We start from the raw sequence: 18,644 nt of genomic DNA, 5'->3' as shown, positions 1-18,644 counted from the left end.
ATTTTCCATTAATGAAATGAAGTATTATTTCCGCTGCATCTTTGTGTATATGGTTATCTCTGTAATTTGTTGCGTTCCTGTTTAAATCTGGATCATGACTTAACATTACAATGCACATGTACCCATGTGAACCAAAATGGCTTGAGCAAGCCATGCTAGACATCACTCTGACTTAGACAACCATGGAAGTCCAACTCCTCAACATCCTAATGTTGATCAACAGTAAGATATTGATGCCAAGATCGGTAGTCCTTGATGGTGTCCATGTGCTCCACAGTGATATCCGTCTAAAACCTGACTCTTGCCTTCATAGCATCTAGGTACACTGCTCAGGCTCCTCTATCCAACTCGTCTGAAAGCATGCACATCATTGTCTTCAATGTGGCTAGACAAGCTACATACTTGTGCATGATGTCTACACTGATGGGCAAGTCTGGGCTAGTGACAATGCGCATCAAATCGTTGAAGTACGAGCCAAGATCTAGTCAGACCTATTTCTTTGTCTTCACTTGGGTGAAAGTCCTAATTAATGGGATTACGTGAGCGCGCACCACAACATCCGTGCTCTTGAATACTTGTGCATAGGAAGCCTCTATGCTAGTGATGAACTGAGGGAGCTCTTCATAGTTTTGGATCTGACTTCGGATACATGCTTTCAACTCGATCGCATTGACCCTCATCATCTTAGGAAAATGAATTAGGGCTCCCTTGTACTTCAACATCCATGTTTTCATGTCATCAACAATAGCATACGAGTTCATCAAGATACATGCTCTTCTACCACATTGCTATTTCCATCCATTGAGATGGACGACTTCCTTGTGCACGGTACCAAACTTGGAGTACAATGCTCACATAATTGTGTCAAGGTACAATACTTCATCTAGTATTGCCTTCTTCAGTTCAGCTTGGATGGAAATTGTCACCAAGTCTTCTCCTTGCTTGGCCGTTTTTAGTTCCTTTTCCATTCACTCATTCTCAGCTATTATAAAGTAGACACTTGAGCTAGTGGCTTCGGAATACACTCTGGTTGCATTGGCCAAGGAAGCTGGATATTTGTGCACATCAGTCACGCTCACTTGTTCCTCAACTTGCGCGGGAGATGTATGACCCTCCAGAGTTGATACTCTGCAATACTACACAACTCTATGTTGGGATTCGTTGAACGGTGCATCTCTTCTTCCAGCTAATCACCAAGGATCTCAATTCCTCCTTGGTCATTCGAGACTTGCTCATCATCTGGATACATTAAAGAAGGTGAGTCCACCTCTTTGTTGTGAGGCATGAGGTCGGTGTCTTGTTCCAACTCTTGCTACTCCATGTTAGCATCCAACTGTTCAAGTGCTTGTTCTATCTCATGAGCAAAGTCTTTCCCCTGTGATGGTTCACCTTGTTCGCCTGATGCCAGCTATTCTGATGAATAAACTACTTGTACGAGCGTTGCTTCATCTGTTTTCACATGTTGTGCCCCGTGTTGTATCTGCTGCTTCTGCGCTTCCCTCTCCTATTTGTGCAACTCTTGTTCCTTTCGAAGTTTCTCCCTCAGCTCATGCAAATCCTTCTCTACTTCTTCCATTCTCTTCTTATTCATCTTCCTTCACGCGATTCACTTTTCATGTCGGTGCCTCTTTGCCTCTATAGCCATAATTGCTTCCTCTGCAAGTGGATCTACTCAAAACTTGCAACATCTCTCCTCCTCCATGCAATCAAAATTCTTCCTCTTACCTTTGTCGCACACTGGTATGCTTGCCTTCACTGCCACTACTGCTACAGCTACTGTTGGTGCTCTTCGTGATGCTGCTTCATGTTGCTTTGCTAACCAATCCACAACGAAGCTGACCTGTTCATTGGGTCTGGAGAAATTGTAGCAATATCTCCATGGGTCGTCCTTGACCGAATGAAACACACCATGGATCCAGTTGAACTGAACTCTCGTGAAGTGATATTTCACAATGCAATGTGGGTCATACGAATTGTAGCTTCGAAGGTCGAGTGAGTACTTCCTCATCTGTTCTGCTTTGACATTCGCTTGCTTGATACTCCGGATCTCACATAGCCCAATCCGCAACGGAAGAGTGGGCCAAGGTGCCTTCTTCTTCCGATGCAGTCTTGCTGTCAATCCTGCCGAGATGTGATATGCTACTTCCTCCATGACAAGTATGTCCAAGGAAGACTTCGTTAGAACCTGCGGAGGCTTCTCTGCACTGAACATTTGGATGAAAGTGCCAGACGGTGAGGCATACCAATGAGTAATGCCTAACAATTCCTCCATTTCTTCCTTTGTCATGCAAGGTGGATCATGTTCAAATATCATCTTGTACATAGCGGTGAAAAAATGATCAAACAGCCGTGTGATTACTCCTCTGACGCTGCATTTGGACAACAACTTGAAATATGTGTTCACAGTAGTCTCCACTAGTGACCATGCCCACTCCAAACCTAGGAACTCCTGTTAGGCACAGATTGCATCTAATATGTAGGTGAACATGTAAATCTCTACATGCATACCTCTGAGTGATTATTGAGCCTTCATTACTTGTTCCTTCAGTTGGTGAGCCAATATGCCGGACCAATTACATGGTTTTCCTTCTCTAGCCACTTGGTCTAGTGCAATCACCCAACTTTGTGGGAAGGTTTCTGTGCTTTCTTGGCCATACAGTCGACAAGAAAATATGACCAAGTATTGGTACGCCTTCCTTAGTATCTTTGTCTTGTATATCTGGTTGGGTATCAACCTGAATCGATCTGACTCCTTTACCTAGTTCTTAAGAATGTCTCTGGAGTTAGCACTGTTGTTGGATAAGCTGAAATGAGTCTTCATGACATTCACGGGCTCTGACATCTGATACATCTCATCATAATTCATGCCCAAAAGGTCGCAAGCTTCATCCCACTGACACTGCTCATGGTCATCGTCTCCCGATAAGTGTGAGAGATGATCCAATGTATCATGTTCGTGCATGGGAACATGGGGTATTTGCATGCAATCCGGTACAAGTCGGACTTGTTAATGTTCACGTACACCTGACAGTATTTGAGGCCTTCCTCAAAAGTGTCTGCAAATTTTTCATTAACCTCTTGCCACTTCAGCTTGATGTCCCTGTCTACATACAACTTTGTATCTTCATAGATTGTTACACTAGATGACACTTGCTCAACTGCTGCTCCAACAACATTTCCATCAGTGTCCTGTGATACCTCTCTCTTGGAAGCCATTGATCTGGTACTACTAAGAGATGGATGAACACCTGCAAGATCTGGAGAAAAGAAACATGCATGGCAAGAAATATGATAGCGAAAACCAAAGCAAATTTGGGGAATGACACAACACATTCCTGGGAAACTGATGGGCAAGATTGTGCAATTTCTTCTGGGAGGCTAGGTGAATGGCTACTAGAACTATGTAAAAGGCAGTTTAGGCTATCTGGGAGGCAAGACTAGCTACTGGACTTGCGCAATGCGCAATCCAGACTGGCTTCTACTTGCTGTGATTATGCAATGTGCAATTCTAGTTGGGAGTGACTGCATGCTCAGGGACTGCATTGCGCAATTTTTTGGGCCAGCAATCACTGTCCCTTAGAAATGCGTAAAAAAGTCCTAGAGGATAGTGCTGGGAAGAAATGCGCATTTCTGGAGAGGAAGACAGAGCCTTCCTTCCCCAGATTGCACAATGATGTCTCAGTGAAAGCAGAGTCCGAGCCAAGGTTAGCCCGACTCGCTAACTGGAAATTGGAAGAAAATATGATAGTGAATGCATGCCAAAACTAAGTGAAGTTAGAAGTGATTGATAGTGCATGCAAACATGAATGAAAGATTCAGTAAATAGATTAACATGCATGTGGGTGAGGCAAGTCGTCGAATTGGCGACCGTTCATGCAAAACAATTTCATGCATGTGACTGCAGTGAGATAGCAACAAAAATTGAAACAGAGCTAGGACAAGCTAGTATACATGAAAAAGACAGCAAGCATTCAAAGAAATCAAGCAAACAACACTCACACAAGTAAATACACAAAAAGCGACATAAATTTTGAATGAGGGCACTTACCCATGAATAGATGAGCTGGATGTGTCAAAAAGTCCTGGATGTGCTGTGGGATGTTAGAGCTCCAATATCGATGTGAAAAAATGAGCTCTGATGCATCGAATAAATAAGTTTTGAGCTCATGACGTGCATGCCACAAATCTAGGAAAAAGCGACACTTGGAGGAAAGTTTCTAAAACAACTTTGCATGTAACCTCTGGCTACTAAAAATAGCTCCCTGAATCATGGGATTCGTTTTGCATGTTTCCTTTTTCTATTCTGTGAAAGAAAACAAGCCATACATGCAAGTCAAGTTTCATTGGTCCTGGGTGGAACTTGTCAATTAGACTGCTCATGCATGAAGATGCTCAACTGCTTGAGAAAAATGTGCATTTTTGGCTAGTAGTTAGGCTGGCTGCCCAGGAGATTTGCGTATTTTCTAGGCAGAGCAGCTGACTTATGCCCAGATTTGCGCAAACTTTGGGCTGAGCAGCCCTGCTGGGGAAAATTGCGCAATTTTCACTAGGAGTGTTGACTGGCAGAATTGCGCAATTCTAGAGCCGAGCAAGTTACCAGACAAGATTGTGCAATTTCTCGAGGGAAGGTTGGTTTCCCTCCAGAAATGTGTAATTTCTTGGGGGATCTCCTTAGCTTGCACCTGGACCAAGTCAAGGTGATTATCCTATGATGGGAATGCATCAAGCTATGATTAATAGGCTACCTTTGTGAAAGAAAAACACTGAAGCTTGTGTACTTGACGAAGCAAGACAAGGTGATGCGAAAGGTTGGTAGGGAGGCTCCAAAATGAAGCTAAGGCACCATTCTGGAGGGTGGTTGTATCCGCTACAACATATCCCAACTTGAGGAAGAATCACTTGAATTAGGTCTTATGTGCAGAGGTCCTAAGTCTCTCCAAGGTGCTCCCAATACATATTCTACTTGTGAAATTGCTACTTCCTGAAATATTGGTATTTTTTATGTTCCCACAACTGCTCCCAATAGAGGTTTTTCTTGTTGCGATGTGCCTTCAAATTGTAATATCCCTTTAGTGTATCGTTCTTCCTTATTTGAGGTCACCAATGCAACATAACTTTCTCCTTTCTCCACGTTGCTTGCATAACTTTTAGTAGGATTACTTGGGGGGGTCTTTGTAGGACCAAACAAATCTCATCAAACTTACTGAATTGAAGAAACTTATTAACTTCCACTCAAGAGTACTAAATAACAGAAACCAAAGAATTGTGTTACTCCAACAATATGCAGTACTGGAATAATTGCTTAAATCAATCCAAGATGTATATTCTATTCAAAGAAAATATATTAATAGCATACCCAAATCAACAAATTCTCACAATGAATTGACTCAAAAGACCCATTCACCTAGAATTCTAACCCCACGGTATTCAATCAAACCAAATCTCTTTCAACCCTAACCTATAAAAAATTATGGATCTAACAATAATGCAAAGGAAAAGAAACACCATTTAATTCGGAAGCAAGGCATCATTCAACAAAAGTAAAAACTATAATATTAATCATATATATGTTATTTCTTCTTTGAAATTTAACTAAAAACAAACCAATATTAGAATGAAGGGATTCATAATTTAATTTTCTTGCAAATCAATAAGCATCCACTTGAAAATTTCCGATTATAGAGTACCATGTTCAAAGGGTTTTTAATTCATAAATAATTCGAATACTTTAATTCATATCTTCAAGTATACAAGATGAAATGCTCCAAATCCAAGAATTGTTCATTAAAAGTGTTTCAACCTCTAGATTTGAAAAATTCAATACTTCAACTTTAGGCTATAAATCTAGGGAATAAGAATTATTCTGAAACATAAATCTAGAAATCAAATCTTCAAAACTGGAAAATTCAATTAACTAAAATCACACTCAGAATTTCATCATCCACACTGTAGGTATGCCATATCACTATATATAGATTCCTATTCTAACCCGAATTATTTACAACTTAATCGAGGTTAGTGGTGGGCCCTAACCACAACCTTAGACAAGTTAACTACAATAATAGACTTACAAATTATTAACACATAAAATCATGAAGTAGAAGCCAACATTACTATATTAATTAGTTTTTCAACAATACACATGTATGAAGTAGTTCCAAGTTGAAATAAAACAATTTTTTTGCAAATGTTCAAGTCATTATTCGTTCCTTCTTACTTGCCAACCCTCATGGAATTGCTTTAAAGATATCATGACCTAACGATAGGTTAAAAAAATGATCAAGAAAAATAGTACAAATATGATATGAGCTTAGTTAAGTTAAGTTAGATCCTCAAAGATCATCACCATACAGTCTAGCATATCCATAGGGATCTTGTCGTGGTACTATATTTAGGAGGGAGTCGTTGTCACTGTTTTCAAAAGAACACAAGAAGATGACACTACAGATTTGGAATCATCCTCTAGTTGATTGGTACCAAATTATGGAACATGGTACTAAATGAAGTGTAGAACTAAGTATTGAATGGCTTCCCGATGCACCACGAACATAATGTTGATCCACTAGTGATCTGCTAATGCCATTAAGTTTCTATCCTTATTTTTAATAATCCTGGTAAAATTACAGTCAAATTCAATCAAACTAATTTGAATTTACTTAACATCTATCTAGACTAACCAAAGACATGAAAATATGTGTAATTGTTAATTTTACCTCCACTCATTAACTGGAACCATTTGACAAGGTGTTGAGGGCCCCGAAGTCGGGTCAACAACAAGGGGGATACCCACCCGGTCGGGAACCTGGTTGGCGGCTCCTTACCCGTTTGGAGTAGCGGGTCCGACTGGGGATAACGGGACCAGCTTCCCGATGCATGGGATGTGTGTGTGTGTAGAGTTTGATTATGTTGGTTCTGGAAGCATTCTAAAACTACTGTGAATCTAACTTGCAAACTAACTCTAAGTTACTGAAATCTAGTGGAAACAACATATAGAATCTACACTAACCCGGGATATATCTTTTCCATTATGCAATCTAGAAAGATTTCATACAATAACTGGTAATAAAGATTATTCAGCTACCATAAGAATATAAACCATTTAAGATGAACTGTCTTGCATAAGAAGTTACACAAAACAATTGTGAACAGCATATCGCATAATCAAATCATTCATATGTCAAGCATAAATACATGAGTCCACCGTACAGAAGTGCCAAATGATATCCCATATGCTCATACATTAACATACAAACAATATCAGCTGTATATCACTCTAAGAGTATAAGCAGAAATTAACCAAGAGATAAAAGTACCATTTATGACTGATTTCTACTCACAGACTTCAAGCAATAACGATCTATCTCTACTTGCTTCTAACATCTACCAAGAGTACAGAAGTGCAACATCAGTAGCAGACATAAAAATGCAAACATAAATAAATCACGATCCTTCCATTCATCAAAACCTCCTCTGAGGGTGCAGAAGTGCATGTTCTGAGGATAAGTTTTTGACAAATTTCTGGACCCTTCTCTAATGCAGTGAGAAGGGTTGAAATACTACTATCTAATCCTAATAATAGTATCATTACAAAATTTAGGATGCGGTTCTCAAATGACCGCCCTTTTTCTAATTCAGTAAAACAAAAAGCAAGAAAAACAACTTTCTAAATGAAATTACTTCTTAATTTGGTCTCTGAAATTGCAGTTTTCAAGCATGGGCTTGAGAAGAGTCGGTTGGCCGACTTCTGTGCTTAATTGGGCTGTGAAAACGGCATCCATAAGAGCTGGCGCTACTTTTTCGGCCGCGTTCATGATGCACCTTACTGTCATGCATTGGCTGTGGGGCTTAACTAAGTAAGTCCAGTAACTTTCCCAGTTTAGCCTAGATAATGCCCGGATTGTCTCCCCGTTTGCCTGTGCTTTCTGCTTCCATTCTTCCTCTAGTTGCGACGCGATTGGTAGGTACCCCGGAGTGGATTCTGAAATTAAGTTGGCCCTGTGTAAATTTTCATTTACACAGTCGATAAGTATGTTCGCCTGTGTTGCCGCTGACTCTGCTGCCTGCTCCGCCTGTGTGATTTGCTCGTCCCACTTGTTAAAGAGCAGTTCTTTATGATTTTCATTAATCTTGGGTGCCCTTGCTCTTTTCCCTTCCTCGTCATTTTGCCAAGCCAGATATTCTGTTACTTTTTTGTTGGCTTGGTCATAGTCGTTCCGCAATTCCACCACCTGGCTGGTGATCTTGTCGCTTATTTCACAAAACTCCCTCCACTGTGATATTTTGCGCACTATTTCCTCCTGTTGCTGTGACAATTGATCGTTCAAACCGATGGACTCTGAAATAAACTCTGCCAGCTTGGGTTCATCCTTGTGCATTTCTTGCACAGAGTGCAGCTGCTTTTCTTTTTCTTCAATACTTCTTTGGTGGCTCACCTGCATCTGGCGAAAGTCTTCTTGTAGTTTTTCAAGCTGCTTGGAGGCTTCAGCGTTTTCATTAGCTTGTCGCAACTGTTGTTGTAGCAGTTGTATTTGACTTTCACGTTCTTTTAGAAGCTGCTGAACTTCAGAGGCCTTGTCGATAGTTGCAGAAGCATATGCTCCTGCAATCTGAGACAATTTCGTGAGATTCTCTGTTGGATTGTTATTCGGGTCTTTCCACAAGACATCTAGGTGTTCAGCATTTTGAGACAGTGCATTTTCAAGCTTCCTTTTCTTTCTTTGTCTCCTTACAACTGCCTTGTGCTGTGGACTGTAGAACACGTCCAGTGGAGGAATTTCTTCTACGCCGAGTAGAAGTTCTGAGGATGGAGCGATAGGAAGATGCTCCGTCTCTACGGTACTACTGACTATGGTTGAGAAGACCTCTTGCACCACCTGTGTATTGCTCACAGGTGTTTGCGGGGCTTGGCCTTCAAGATTTATCAGTTCATTGAAGGTCTCCCATTCTTTATCTAGTTCTGCTGTAACCAGAGGTGCTTCGGTGACGGGAGGGGGAACTTCTCTTGGTGGCGAGACGACAACTTGCTGCTGAGCCATCGAACTTGACTGAGCCGTGTCCTTGATTGTTTCTTCGTTCTTGTCTTCTTTGTGGACAGACTCTTCAGGATCTGGAGATATTTCTTTTACGGCGCTGGAATCAGATTTGGAGGCGTTGGAGTGTTCACTGAGGCTGACGCTTGGAGTTGGTTCTCTGGTAGCCACTCGCAGTCTTTCCAGTGGAATGTTAGCCAGCCTTCTTTCTCTATACAACTTGAATTTCCGGAGGTCGTCTGGGGACAACCTTGACTGAGCTTCTTGCAAAACTTCTTTGAGCGAGTTCTTGCTCTGAAAGAGGTCGTCAAATAGATCTTTATGACCAGAGAACACACTTATCCTGAAGTTAGTTGTAAATTCCTGGGCCACCTTATTTGGGTCAAATGGCCTTGGTGAGAATTTAAATAGTTGGAGACACGTCACATTCTCCACCTCGCCAAAAGCGTGTCCCACATCGAACAAAGAGAAGGCCCCACATGTGACGGGGAATGGAGGCCAAATGGCCTTCTTCTTGTTTTTTAGGTCCTTAGTTAAACCACCTTCAGAACAAGTCTGATAAGCGATCTCTCGGGCCAACAATTTATCTGGGATGTACAAGGGTAGGACATGAGGAGGTACTGTGCTTCCAAAGACTCGAATGTAGGTAAACCATTCTTCTCCAAACAATCTTGCTACGGAGGTGATGTCGTTTTGTGCCTCGGGAGAGCATCTCGGAGGGTCTTTATCATATATCATTCTATGCATGGGTAGTATGAGCCCGTGGCAAATCTGGTAAAAATGGGGGGCAAACTAGGAATCCCACAAGACTTTATGATAGACATGAATGGGCAATGGGTCCTGGGTAGTCCATTGCCAGCCCATAGTAGGGAACTTAGATACAAGACAGACAGAGTCCATTATATAGGCAGACAAATAAAAAGGGGGATAAAACCTTTGGGAGAAGGATCTTTTAGAACGATAGTAGAGAATCGCCGTGTATAGAGTGTCAGAAAGGATTTTGGCCCAATCTATTATCTCGGAGTTAGTCGCGGCATCAATTAACGGTAGCCATTCAGATGGAAATTTATTGATATCGGGCTTACCGAATAGCCTACAGAGCATGGCTGCAGCAAAACAATACGGAGAAGTAAGGGAACGAGTGCTATACATACCGTTCTTATCTTTCTTCAGTGGTTCATCTCTTTTTGACCATTCCTTGGTAGTGTCTGATAGGTCCGGATTCTCTGCCGCGAACTTCCTAACAAAATCTGCATTGTAGATCGTTTGTGGTTCGGGAAGGTGATACATGAGCTTCAGGTCTTGAGCCGCGAACGATCCTATGAGCCCATGTCCTTTGACTTTGAATTGCCTATGATGCAACTCTGCGTCATCTAAAATCCACTTGATCATGTCTGTATACGGTAGGATCTTTGGCCTTGCCACTATTCTGTGGAGGAAAGAGCACGCTAGGTCTTCCAGGGATGCTTCTGAAGGACGTGGTGCATCTGCGACAGCAGCAGTTGCCTTGATTATTCTAGGGTTCTCTTCCTCTAACAGCCTATACATGCCTTCCCATGTGGAAATGCCTGCATCTTTATTGCATGCGGTATCTGTGTAAAGGGGCGCCATCTCCTTGGTCTTTTCTCTTGTTTCTGAGCTCTGAGCTTTGTTCTTCTTCCCCATCTTGCTTATCGTTTCTGTTTGATTTTGCCTTCGCACTTTGCTCCTGCAGGTTATGAGAGAAATGGAAAGATTGATCAAAAAGGTGATGGGAGAGTTTTGAATGCAAGAGATAAATTAGATATGCCACCTTACGTGAAGTAAATCCGCATTAAGGCACGCGTCTTTATGCCACTTAATAACTGACAACTAATTCATTACTAACATTAAAAGCGCAATAATTTCCAAGTCAGGTTATAGTAAGTGGATTTTCTTTGGGTGGTGTGCCCGAAGGAGTCGTATCAAGGTGCTTTTATGACTTGCCAACGCATCCTGCATGCCGCGCAATCGCAAACGGTAGTGATCGCAATATCGCAGATCGCAATATCACATATCGCAACATCGCGGATCGCAATGATTCAATGTTTGCTAACGTACCCCGCCTCATTTCTGCGATGTGCGATTGTGCGATCGCAATATCGCAAATCGGCGGATTCGTAAGCTGTTGTTCATGGATGCTAACGTATTGCGATGCGATGTGGTCTATTAATGCCGAGACGATGTGCATATTGGCCTTTAGAAGGGAAATGAAGGCGTTTCTTACCTTTTCGTGCGGTGACCTTGAAGATTTGCTTTTATGAACACAGGTTTAGGCTTAAGTTGTCCAAGAAACCTTTCCTAAGCTGATGGTTGTAATTTCAAAAGAAATCTTTATTTTTTCTGAAATTTAACTAAGGGTCCCCATTCATTCTAGCATCGTGGCCGATACTAGTTTGAACGAGGGGGGTTGTTGCTGGCCACAACAATTGGCAATTCACTTGGGAGAACCAGTTATCTCTGCTCTTTTTCTATTGACGTTTTCAGACCTTTTCGAAAATTTTCTCAGGGAATTCGAACTTTATTATAAAAAGATAAAACAGACAATACTTTAAAGCGTCAATGATGTTTTGTCTTCGCCCCATTCTATTCCAATTACTTGCATTCCCAGGTTGTTTTCGAGTTTAGATCAGTTATTACTTGGTCTTGTAAAACATAAAAATAAAGTGTTCTCTATGTATCAACCCTTTTTAAAGAATGTCCCTTTGTCGCAGGTAGAGCCACTGCTGCCAGCAGGCGTCCATAGCCTCGACAGGGTTACCTATTATCCATGAATGATCCTTTATCCTGCCTCAATTTATTACAACTTTTTCAGAAGAATTATACCTTTCTTGATGCTTTTTTTTTTTTTAAATAAATACTCAAAAGAACAATGTCTTGGTTTGGTGGCCAAATTATGACACAGTCATTCACTTGATTTATACTTTTGCTGAACAAGCTGGCTCGTGATGAGACCCCTTGTCTTTTGATCGCAACAATCTTGAGTCGTCGCCCTGTTTTGGTAGACAGTTTTGGCAAAGTCAGCAAGTTATAATATCTGTGATCATGATAAGTCGGCTCGTGATGAGACCTCTTATTCTTTGAGATATAGCATCCTTTTGGGTTATTCTCCTGAATCGTTGCATTCTTCTTTTAGCAGGGAGGAAGTCAAATTCTCTTTCCTTAAGAAAGTTCTGGACGACAATGATAGGGCTACTTTTAATAATGGCTGTTTTCACAGAGAATCTTTATTCTAATATTAATACCTTTTATTGTGCTGATCTAAAACGAATTCCCCACTGAGGTAGCTTTCTTTAAAATTTTCTGGGTTTGAATTGTAACATCATCTCGGGGTTAAAGATCTATTGATAATAAAGACTGAATTCCCACAAGCTTAGTTGTTCACAAGAGCCGAAATTCCAAAATCTTTAACAGAGACAAGGTTTCTTTTGCAAACGTCAAATATTGTTTAGCCAGAACAAACTTTTATTTGGGAGAGGCAACTATTCTCTAGGGTTATGTAGAGAATATAACTAACTTTGCCTATCAATTATTGGAAGCAAAACTAATAACCTAGCTAAATTACTCCTACTCCTATTCTAATTATGTGCAGGGAACAACTACGAAAAATGATATTTCCAATGGAACCAACGATTCATTATTACTCCTGGCCGTATGAATCTTCTAAGCGTTAAAAAGAATTGAATTGCCCTTGGACCAAATCTGTTGGATAGGGAACAAGAACCTATGAACTCAATTGGAATTTTGACTGGTTTTATTTTCTCATGATAGGTTCTTTCCAACTGGGTACCTATTGGATCATAGAGATTGAAATAGATTTCTTTTGTAGATCGGTGATCTTTCAATAGGAGGGATAACAAGCCAAATTGTAAAATAGGTTTCTTAACCTCGACGGCTTGTAACCCATAGTTTCTTGTCGTTAAGTCTTCAACGATTCCGTTTGAAATGAAAGTCTTTACACATAAATCGCCGAAACCTAATCTATCAAAATTTTGAAAATTTAAAAAGAAGTCCAATTTTGTACAAAATGAGGGTACGCGAATAAGAAATGATTGGGTGTCTATACACATAGTGGTGTCGCACGTCTGGGAGTTATTTGTAACTTTCTGCTTTTCACCAGAACTGGTCGGGTTTCGTGAATCAGGAATTAAATCACGATTGTGATCAGGTATGGAGATCATTTCTGGATATGAATCATAGATAGGAGCATTGTCTTGGATAGTAAAACTATTCAAGTGAGATTTTGCTTTGAGATGAGGGTCAAATGGAGTAGTTTTTGATCTAAGACATTTTTTATTATCTGACCCTAGTTGAGTTATTTGTGACAACTCAATATTATCATAATTTCCAAAGCAACTATCACGAAAGACTTTACCGTTTTCCCTAGGTTCCTCCTTTTCATTATGTTATTTCAAAAAAGGGAGATGAGGCTGCTCTCGTTTGATATGAATCGTAGGCTGTGTTAAAGTAGTCTCTTTACTTAGGAAACCTAATGATGTTTCGTGTGAATATCCCTCTGTTAAAATATGCTTAATATCATGAGGGAAAAAATTGTCATTACTAAAAACATCGGGGTAAAGAGAAAAATGTGAATCTGGAACAATGCATTTAAGAGCATCAAACAAATCTCGTTCATCAGATCTACTATAAGTATCGGGCTTTAGATCATACCTTTTTGCGTCGGTATTTTTCGAAAGAGATGCAGTAGGTGGATCTAACCTTGGCATCAGCATTTGTTGACCTAGGATGATATTGCCTGACTTTGTGTTAAAGTCATATTCTGGTGCCAGGGTATTTTCCCTTTCAGTACTTTCGCCTTCGATTTCTGATGGTAGAGCATGCAAAACTCCTAGGCTAAATTTTGTTTGGTCGGGTACAGGAGGTAGGGAATCCTCATCATAATTGGAAGATTCTTCATCTGCGAGTTCATCCTCAAGATCATATTGTAGACACTTAAGATGAAATCGTATATTGAAATCCCTCAAGGGTTCGTTTTGTTCCCGCAGATGGTCGATTTCATCGTATACCTGGTCGTAATCATAGCGATCAAATTCCAAGATGAAAGCTTTAACGAACTGGTCCCAACTGTGGACTGATGCAACTGGGAGGTTTCTGCACCATCTTCTAGCTTCCGCTGTGAATGTAAGAGTAAAAATCCTGCATAAAATGCCTTCGTCAATTTTTTGAATATCAGCACTCAAAACTCTTTGAATGAAATGCAGGGCGTGATGAAATGCAGAAGAATTATTCTCACCATTAAATTTTACCTGAGATAATAGTCTTACCACATCTGGTGGAGTGTTGGAAGAGGTAGGAACGTGGATGCAACTCCAAATGGGAATTCTGTGAGCAGGCATCCTTTTCCAAGATTTCTAGTTTAAAAACATTCCAAGAGACAATATGCTCAGGCCCTCCTTCTAGCGCCAGAAATGTTGAGGGCCCCGAAGTCGTGTCAACAACAAGGGGGATACCCACCCGGTCGGGAACCTGGTTGGCGGCTCCTTACCCGTTTTGAGTAGCGGGTCCGACTGGGGATAACGGGACCAGCTTCCCGATGCATGGGATGTGTGTGTGTGTAGAGTTTGATTATGTTGGTTCTGGAAGCATTCTAAAACTACTGTGGATCTAACTTGCAAACTAACTCTAAGTTACTGAAATCTAGTGGAAACAACATATAGAATCTACACTAACCCGGGATATGTCTTTTCCATTATGCAATCTAGAAAGATTTCATACAATAACTGGTAATAAAGATTATTCAGCTACCATAAGAATATAAACCATTTAAGATGAACTGTCTTGCATAAGAAGTTACACAAAACAATTGTGAACAACATATCGCATAATCAAATCATTCATATGTCAAGTATAAATACATGAGTCCACCGTACAAAAGTGCCAAATGATATCCCATATGCTCATACATTAACATACAAACAATATCAGTTGTATATCACTCTAAGAGTATAAGCAGAAATTAACCAAGAGATAAAAGTACCATTTATGACTGATTTCTACTCACAGACTTCAAGCAATAACGATCTATCTCTACTTGCTTCTAACATCTACCAAGAGTACAGAAGTGCAACATCAGTCGCAGACATAAAAATGCAAACATAAATAAATCACGATCCTTCCATTCATCAAAACCTCCTCTGAGGGTGCAGAAGTGCATGTTCTGAGGATAAGTTTTTGACAAATTTCTGGACCCTTCTCTAATGTAGTGAGAAGGGTTGAAATACTACTATCTAATCCTAATAATAGTATCATTACAAAATTTAGGATGCGGTTCTCAAATGACCGCCGTTTTTCTAATTCAGTAAAACAAAAAGCAAGAAAAGAAACTTTCTAAATGAAATTACTTCTTAATTTGGTCCCTGAAATTGCAGTTTTCAAGCATGGGCTTGAGAGGAGTCGGTTGGCCGACTTCTATTCTTAACTGGGCTGTGAAAACGGCATCCATAAGAGCTGGCGCTACTTTTTCGGCCGCGTTCATGATGCACCTTACTGTCATGCATTGGCTGTGTGGCTTAACTAAGTAAGTCCAGTAACTTTCCCAGTTTAGCCTAGATAATGCCCGGATTGTCTCCCCGTTTGCCTGTGCTTTCTGCTTCCATTCTTCCTCTAGTTGCGACGTGATTGGTAGGTACCCCAGAGTGGATCCTGAAATTAAGTTGGCCTTGTGTAAATTTTCATTTACACAGTCGATAAGTATGTTCGCCTGTGTTGCCGCTGACTCTGTTGCCTGCTCCGCCTGTGTGATTTGCTCGTCCCACTTGTTAAAGAGCAGTTCTTTATGATTTTCATTAATCTTGGGTGCCCCTGCTCTTTTCCCTTCCTCGTCATTTTGCCAAGCCAGATATTCTGTTACTCTTTTGTTGGCCTGGTCATAGTCGTTCCGCAATTCCACCACCTGGTTGGTGATCTTGTCGCTTATTTCACAAAACTCCCTCCACTGTGATATTTTGCGCACCATTTCCTCCTGTTGCTGTGACAATTGGTCGTTCAAGCCGATGGACTCTGAAATAAACTCTGCCAGCTTGGGTTCATCCTTGTGCATTTCTTGCACCGAGTGCAGCTGCTTTTCTTTTTCTTCAATACTTCTTTGGTGGCTCACCTGCATCTGGCGAAAGTCTTCTTGTAGTTTTTCAAGCTGCTTGGAGGCTTCAGCGTTTTCATTGGCTTGTCGCAACTGTTGTTGTAGCAGTTGTATTTGACTTTCACGTTCTTTTAGAAGCTGCTGAACTTCAGAGGCCTTGTCGATAGTTGCAGAAGCATATGCTCCTGCAATCTGAGACAATTTCGTGAGATTCTCTGTTGGGTTGTTATTCGGGTCTTTCCACAAGACATCTAGGTGTTTAGCATTTTGAGCCAGTGCATTTTCAAGCTTCCTTTTCTTTCTTTGTCTCCTCACAACTGCCTTGTGCTGTGGACTGTAGAACACGTCCAGTGGGGGAATTTCTTCTACGCCGAGTAGAAGTTCTGAGGATGGAGCGATAGGAAGATGCTCCGTCTCTACGGTACTGCTGAGTATGGTTGAGAAGACCTCTTGCACCACCTGAGTATTGCTCACAGGTGTTTGCGGGGCTTGGCCTTCAAGATTTATCAGTTCATTGAAGGTCTCCCATTCTTTATCTAGTTCTGCTGCAACCAGAGGTGCTTTGGTGACGGGAGGGGGAACTTCTCTTGATGGCGAGACGACAACTTGCTGCTGAGCCATCGAACTTGATTGAGCCATGTCCTTGATTGTTTCTTCGTTCTTGTCTTCTTTGTGGATAGACTCTTCAGGATCTGGAGATATTTCTTTTACGGCGCTGGAATCAGATTTTGAGGCGTTGGAGTGTTCACTGAGGCTGACGCTTGGAGTTGGTTCTTTGGTAGCCACTCGCAGTCTTTCCAGGGGAATGTTAACCAGCCTTCTTTCTCTATACAACTTGAATTTCCGGAGGTCGTCTGGGGACAACCTTGACTGAGCTTCTTGCAAAACTTCTTTGATCGAGCTCTTGCTCTGAAAGAGGTCGTCGAATAGATCTTTATGTCCAGAGAACACACTTATCCTGACGTTAGTTGTAAGTCAAATGGCCTTGGTGAGAATTTAAATAGTTGGAGACATGTCACATTCTCCACCTCGCCAAAAGTGTGTCCCACATCGAATAAAGAGAAGGCCCCACATGTGACGGGGAATGGAGGCCAAATGGCCTTCTTCTTTTTCTTTAGGTCCTTAGTTAAACCACCTTCAGAACAAGTCTGATAAGCGATCTCTCGGGCCAACAATTTATCTGGGATGTACAAGGGTAGGACATGAGGAGGTACTGTGCTTCCAAAGACTCGAATGCAGGTAAACCATTCTTCTCCAAACCATCTTGCTACGGAGGTGATGTCGTTTTGTGCCTCGGGAGAGCATCTCGGAGGGTCTTTATCATATATCATTCTATGCATGGGCAGTATGAGCCCGTGGCAAATCTGGTAAAAATGGGGGGCAAACTGGGAATCCCACAAGACTTTATGATAGACATGAATGGGCAATGGGTCCTGGGTAGTCCATTGCCAGCCCATAGTAGGGAACTTAGATACAAGACAGACAGAGTCCATTATATAGGCAGACAAATAAAAAGGGGGATAAAACCTTTGGGAGAAGGATCTTTTAGAACGATAGTAGAGAATCACCGTGTATAGAGTGTCAGAAAGGATTTTGGCCCAATCTATTATCTCGGAGTTAGTCGCGGCATCAATTAACGGTATCCATTCAGATGGAAATTTATTGATATCGGGCTTACCGAATAGCCTACAGAGCATGGCTGCAGCAAAACAATACGGAGAAGTAAGGGAACCAGTGCTATACATACCGTTATTATCTTTCTTCAGTGGTTCATCTCTTTTTGACCATTCCTTGGTAGTGTCTGATAGGTCCGGATTCTCTGCCGCGAACTTCCTAACAAAATCTGCATTGTAGATCGTTTGTGGTTCGGGAAGGTGATACATGAGCTTCAGGTCTTGAGCTGCGAACGATCCTACGAGCCCATGTCCTTTGACTTTGAATTGCCTATGATGAAACTCTGCGTCATCTAAAATCCACTTGATCATGTCTGTATACGGTAGGATCTTTGGCCTTGCCGCTATTCTGTGGAGGAAAGAGCACGCTAGGTCTTCCAGGGATGCTTCTGAAGGACGTGGTGCATCTGCGACAGCAGCAGTTGCCTTGATTATTCTAGGGTTCTCTTCCTCTAATAGCCTATACATGCCTTCCCATGTGGAAATGCCTGCATCTTTATTGCATGCGGTATCTGTGTAAAGGGGCGCCATCTCCTTGGTCTTTTCTCTTGTCTCTGAGCTCTGAGCTTTGTTCTTCTTCCCCATCTTGCTTATCGTTTCTGTTTGATTTTGCCTTCGCACTTTGCTCCTGCAGGTTATGAGAGAAATGGAAAGATTGATCAAAAAGGTGATGGGAGAGTTTTGAATGCAAGAGATAAATCAGATACGCCACCTTACGTGAAGTAAATCCGCATTAAGGCACGCGTCTTTATGCCACTTAATAACTGACAAGTAATTCATTACTAACATTAAAAGCGCAATAATTTCCAAGTCAGGTTATAGTAA

The sequence above is a fragment of the Pinus tabuliformis genome, chromosome 3_1 (assembly GCF_031772625.1).
Source record: "Pinus tabuliformis cultivar Carrire ecotype Pingquan chromosome 3_1, CPIR1, whole genome shotgun sequence".
NCBI lineage: Eukaryota > Viridiplantae > Streptophyta > Pinopsida > Pinales > Pinaceae > Pinus > Pinus tabuliformis.
This window is presented reverse-complemented; position numbering follows the sequence as displayed.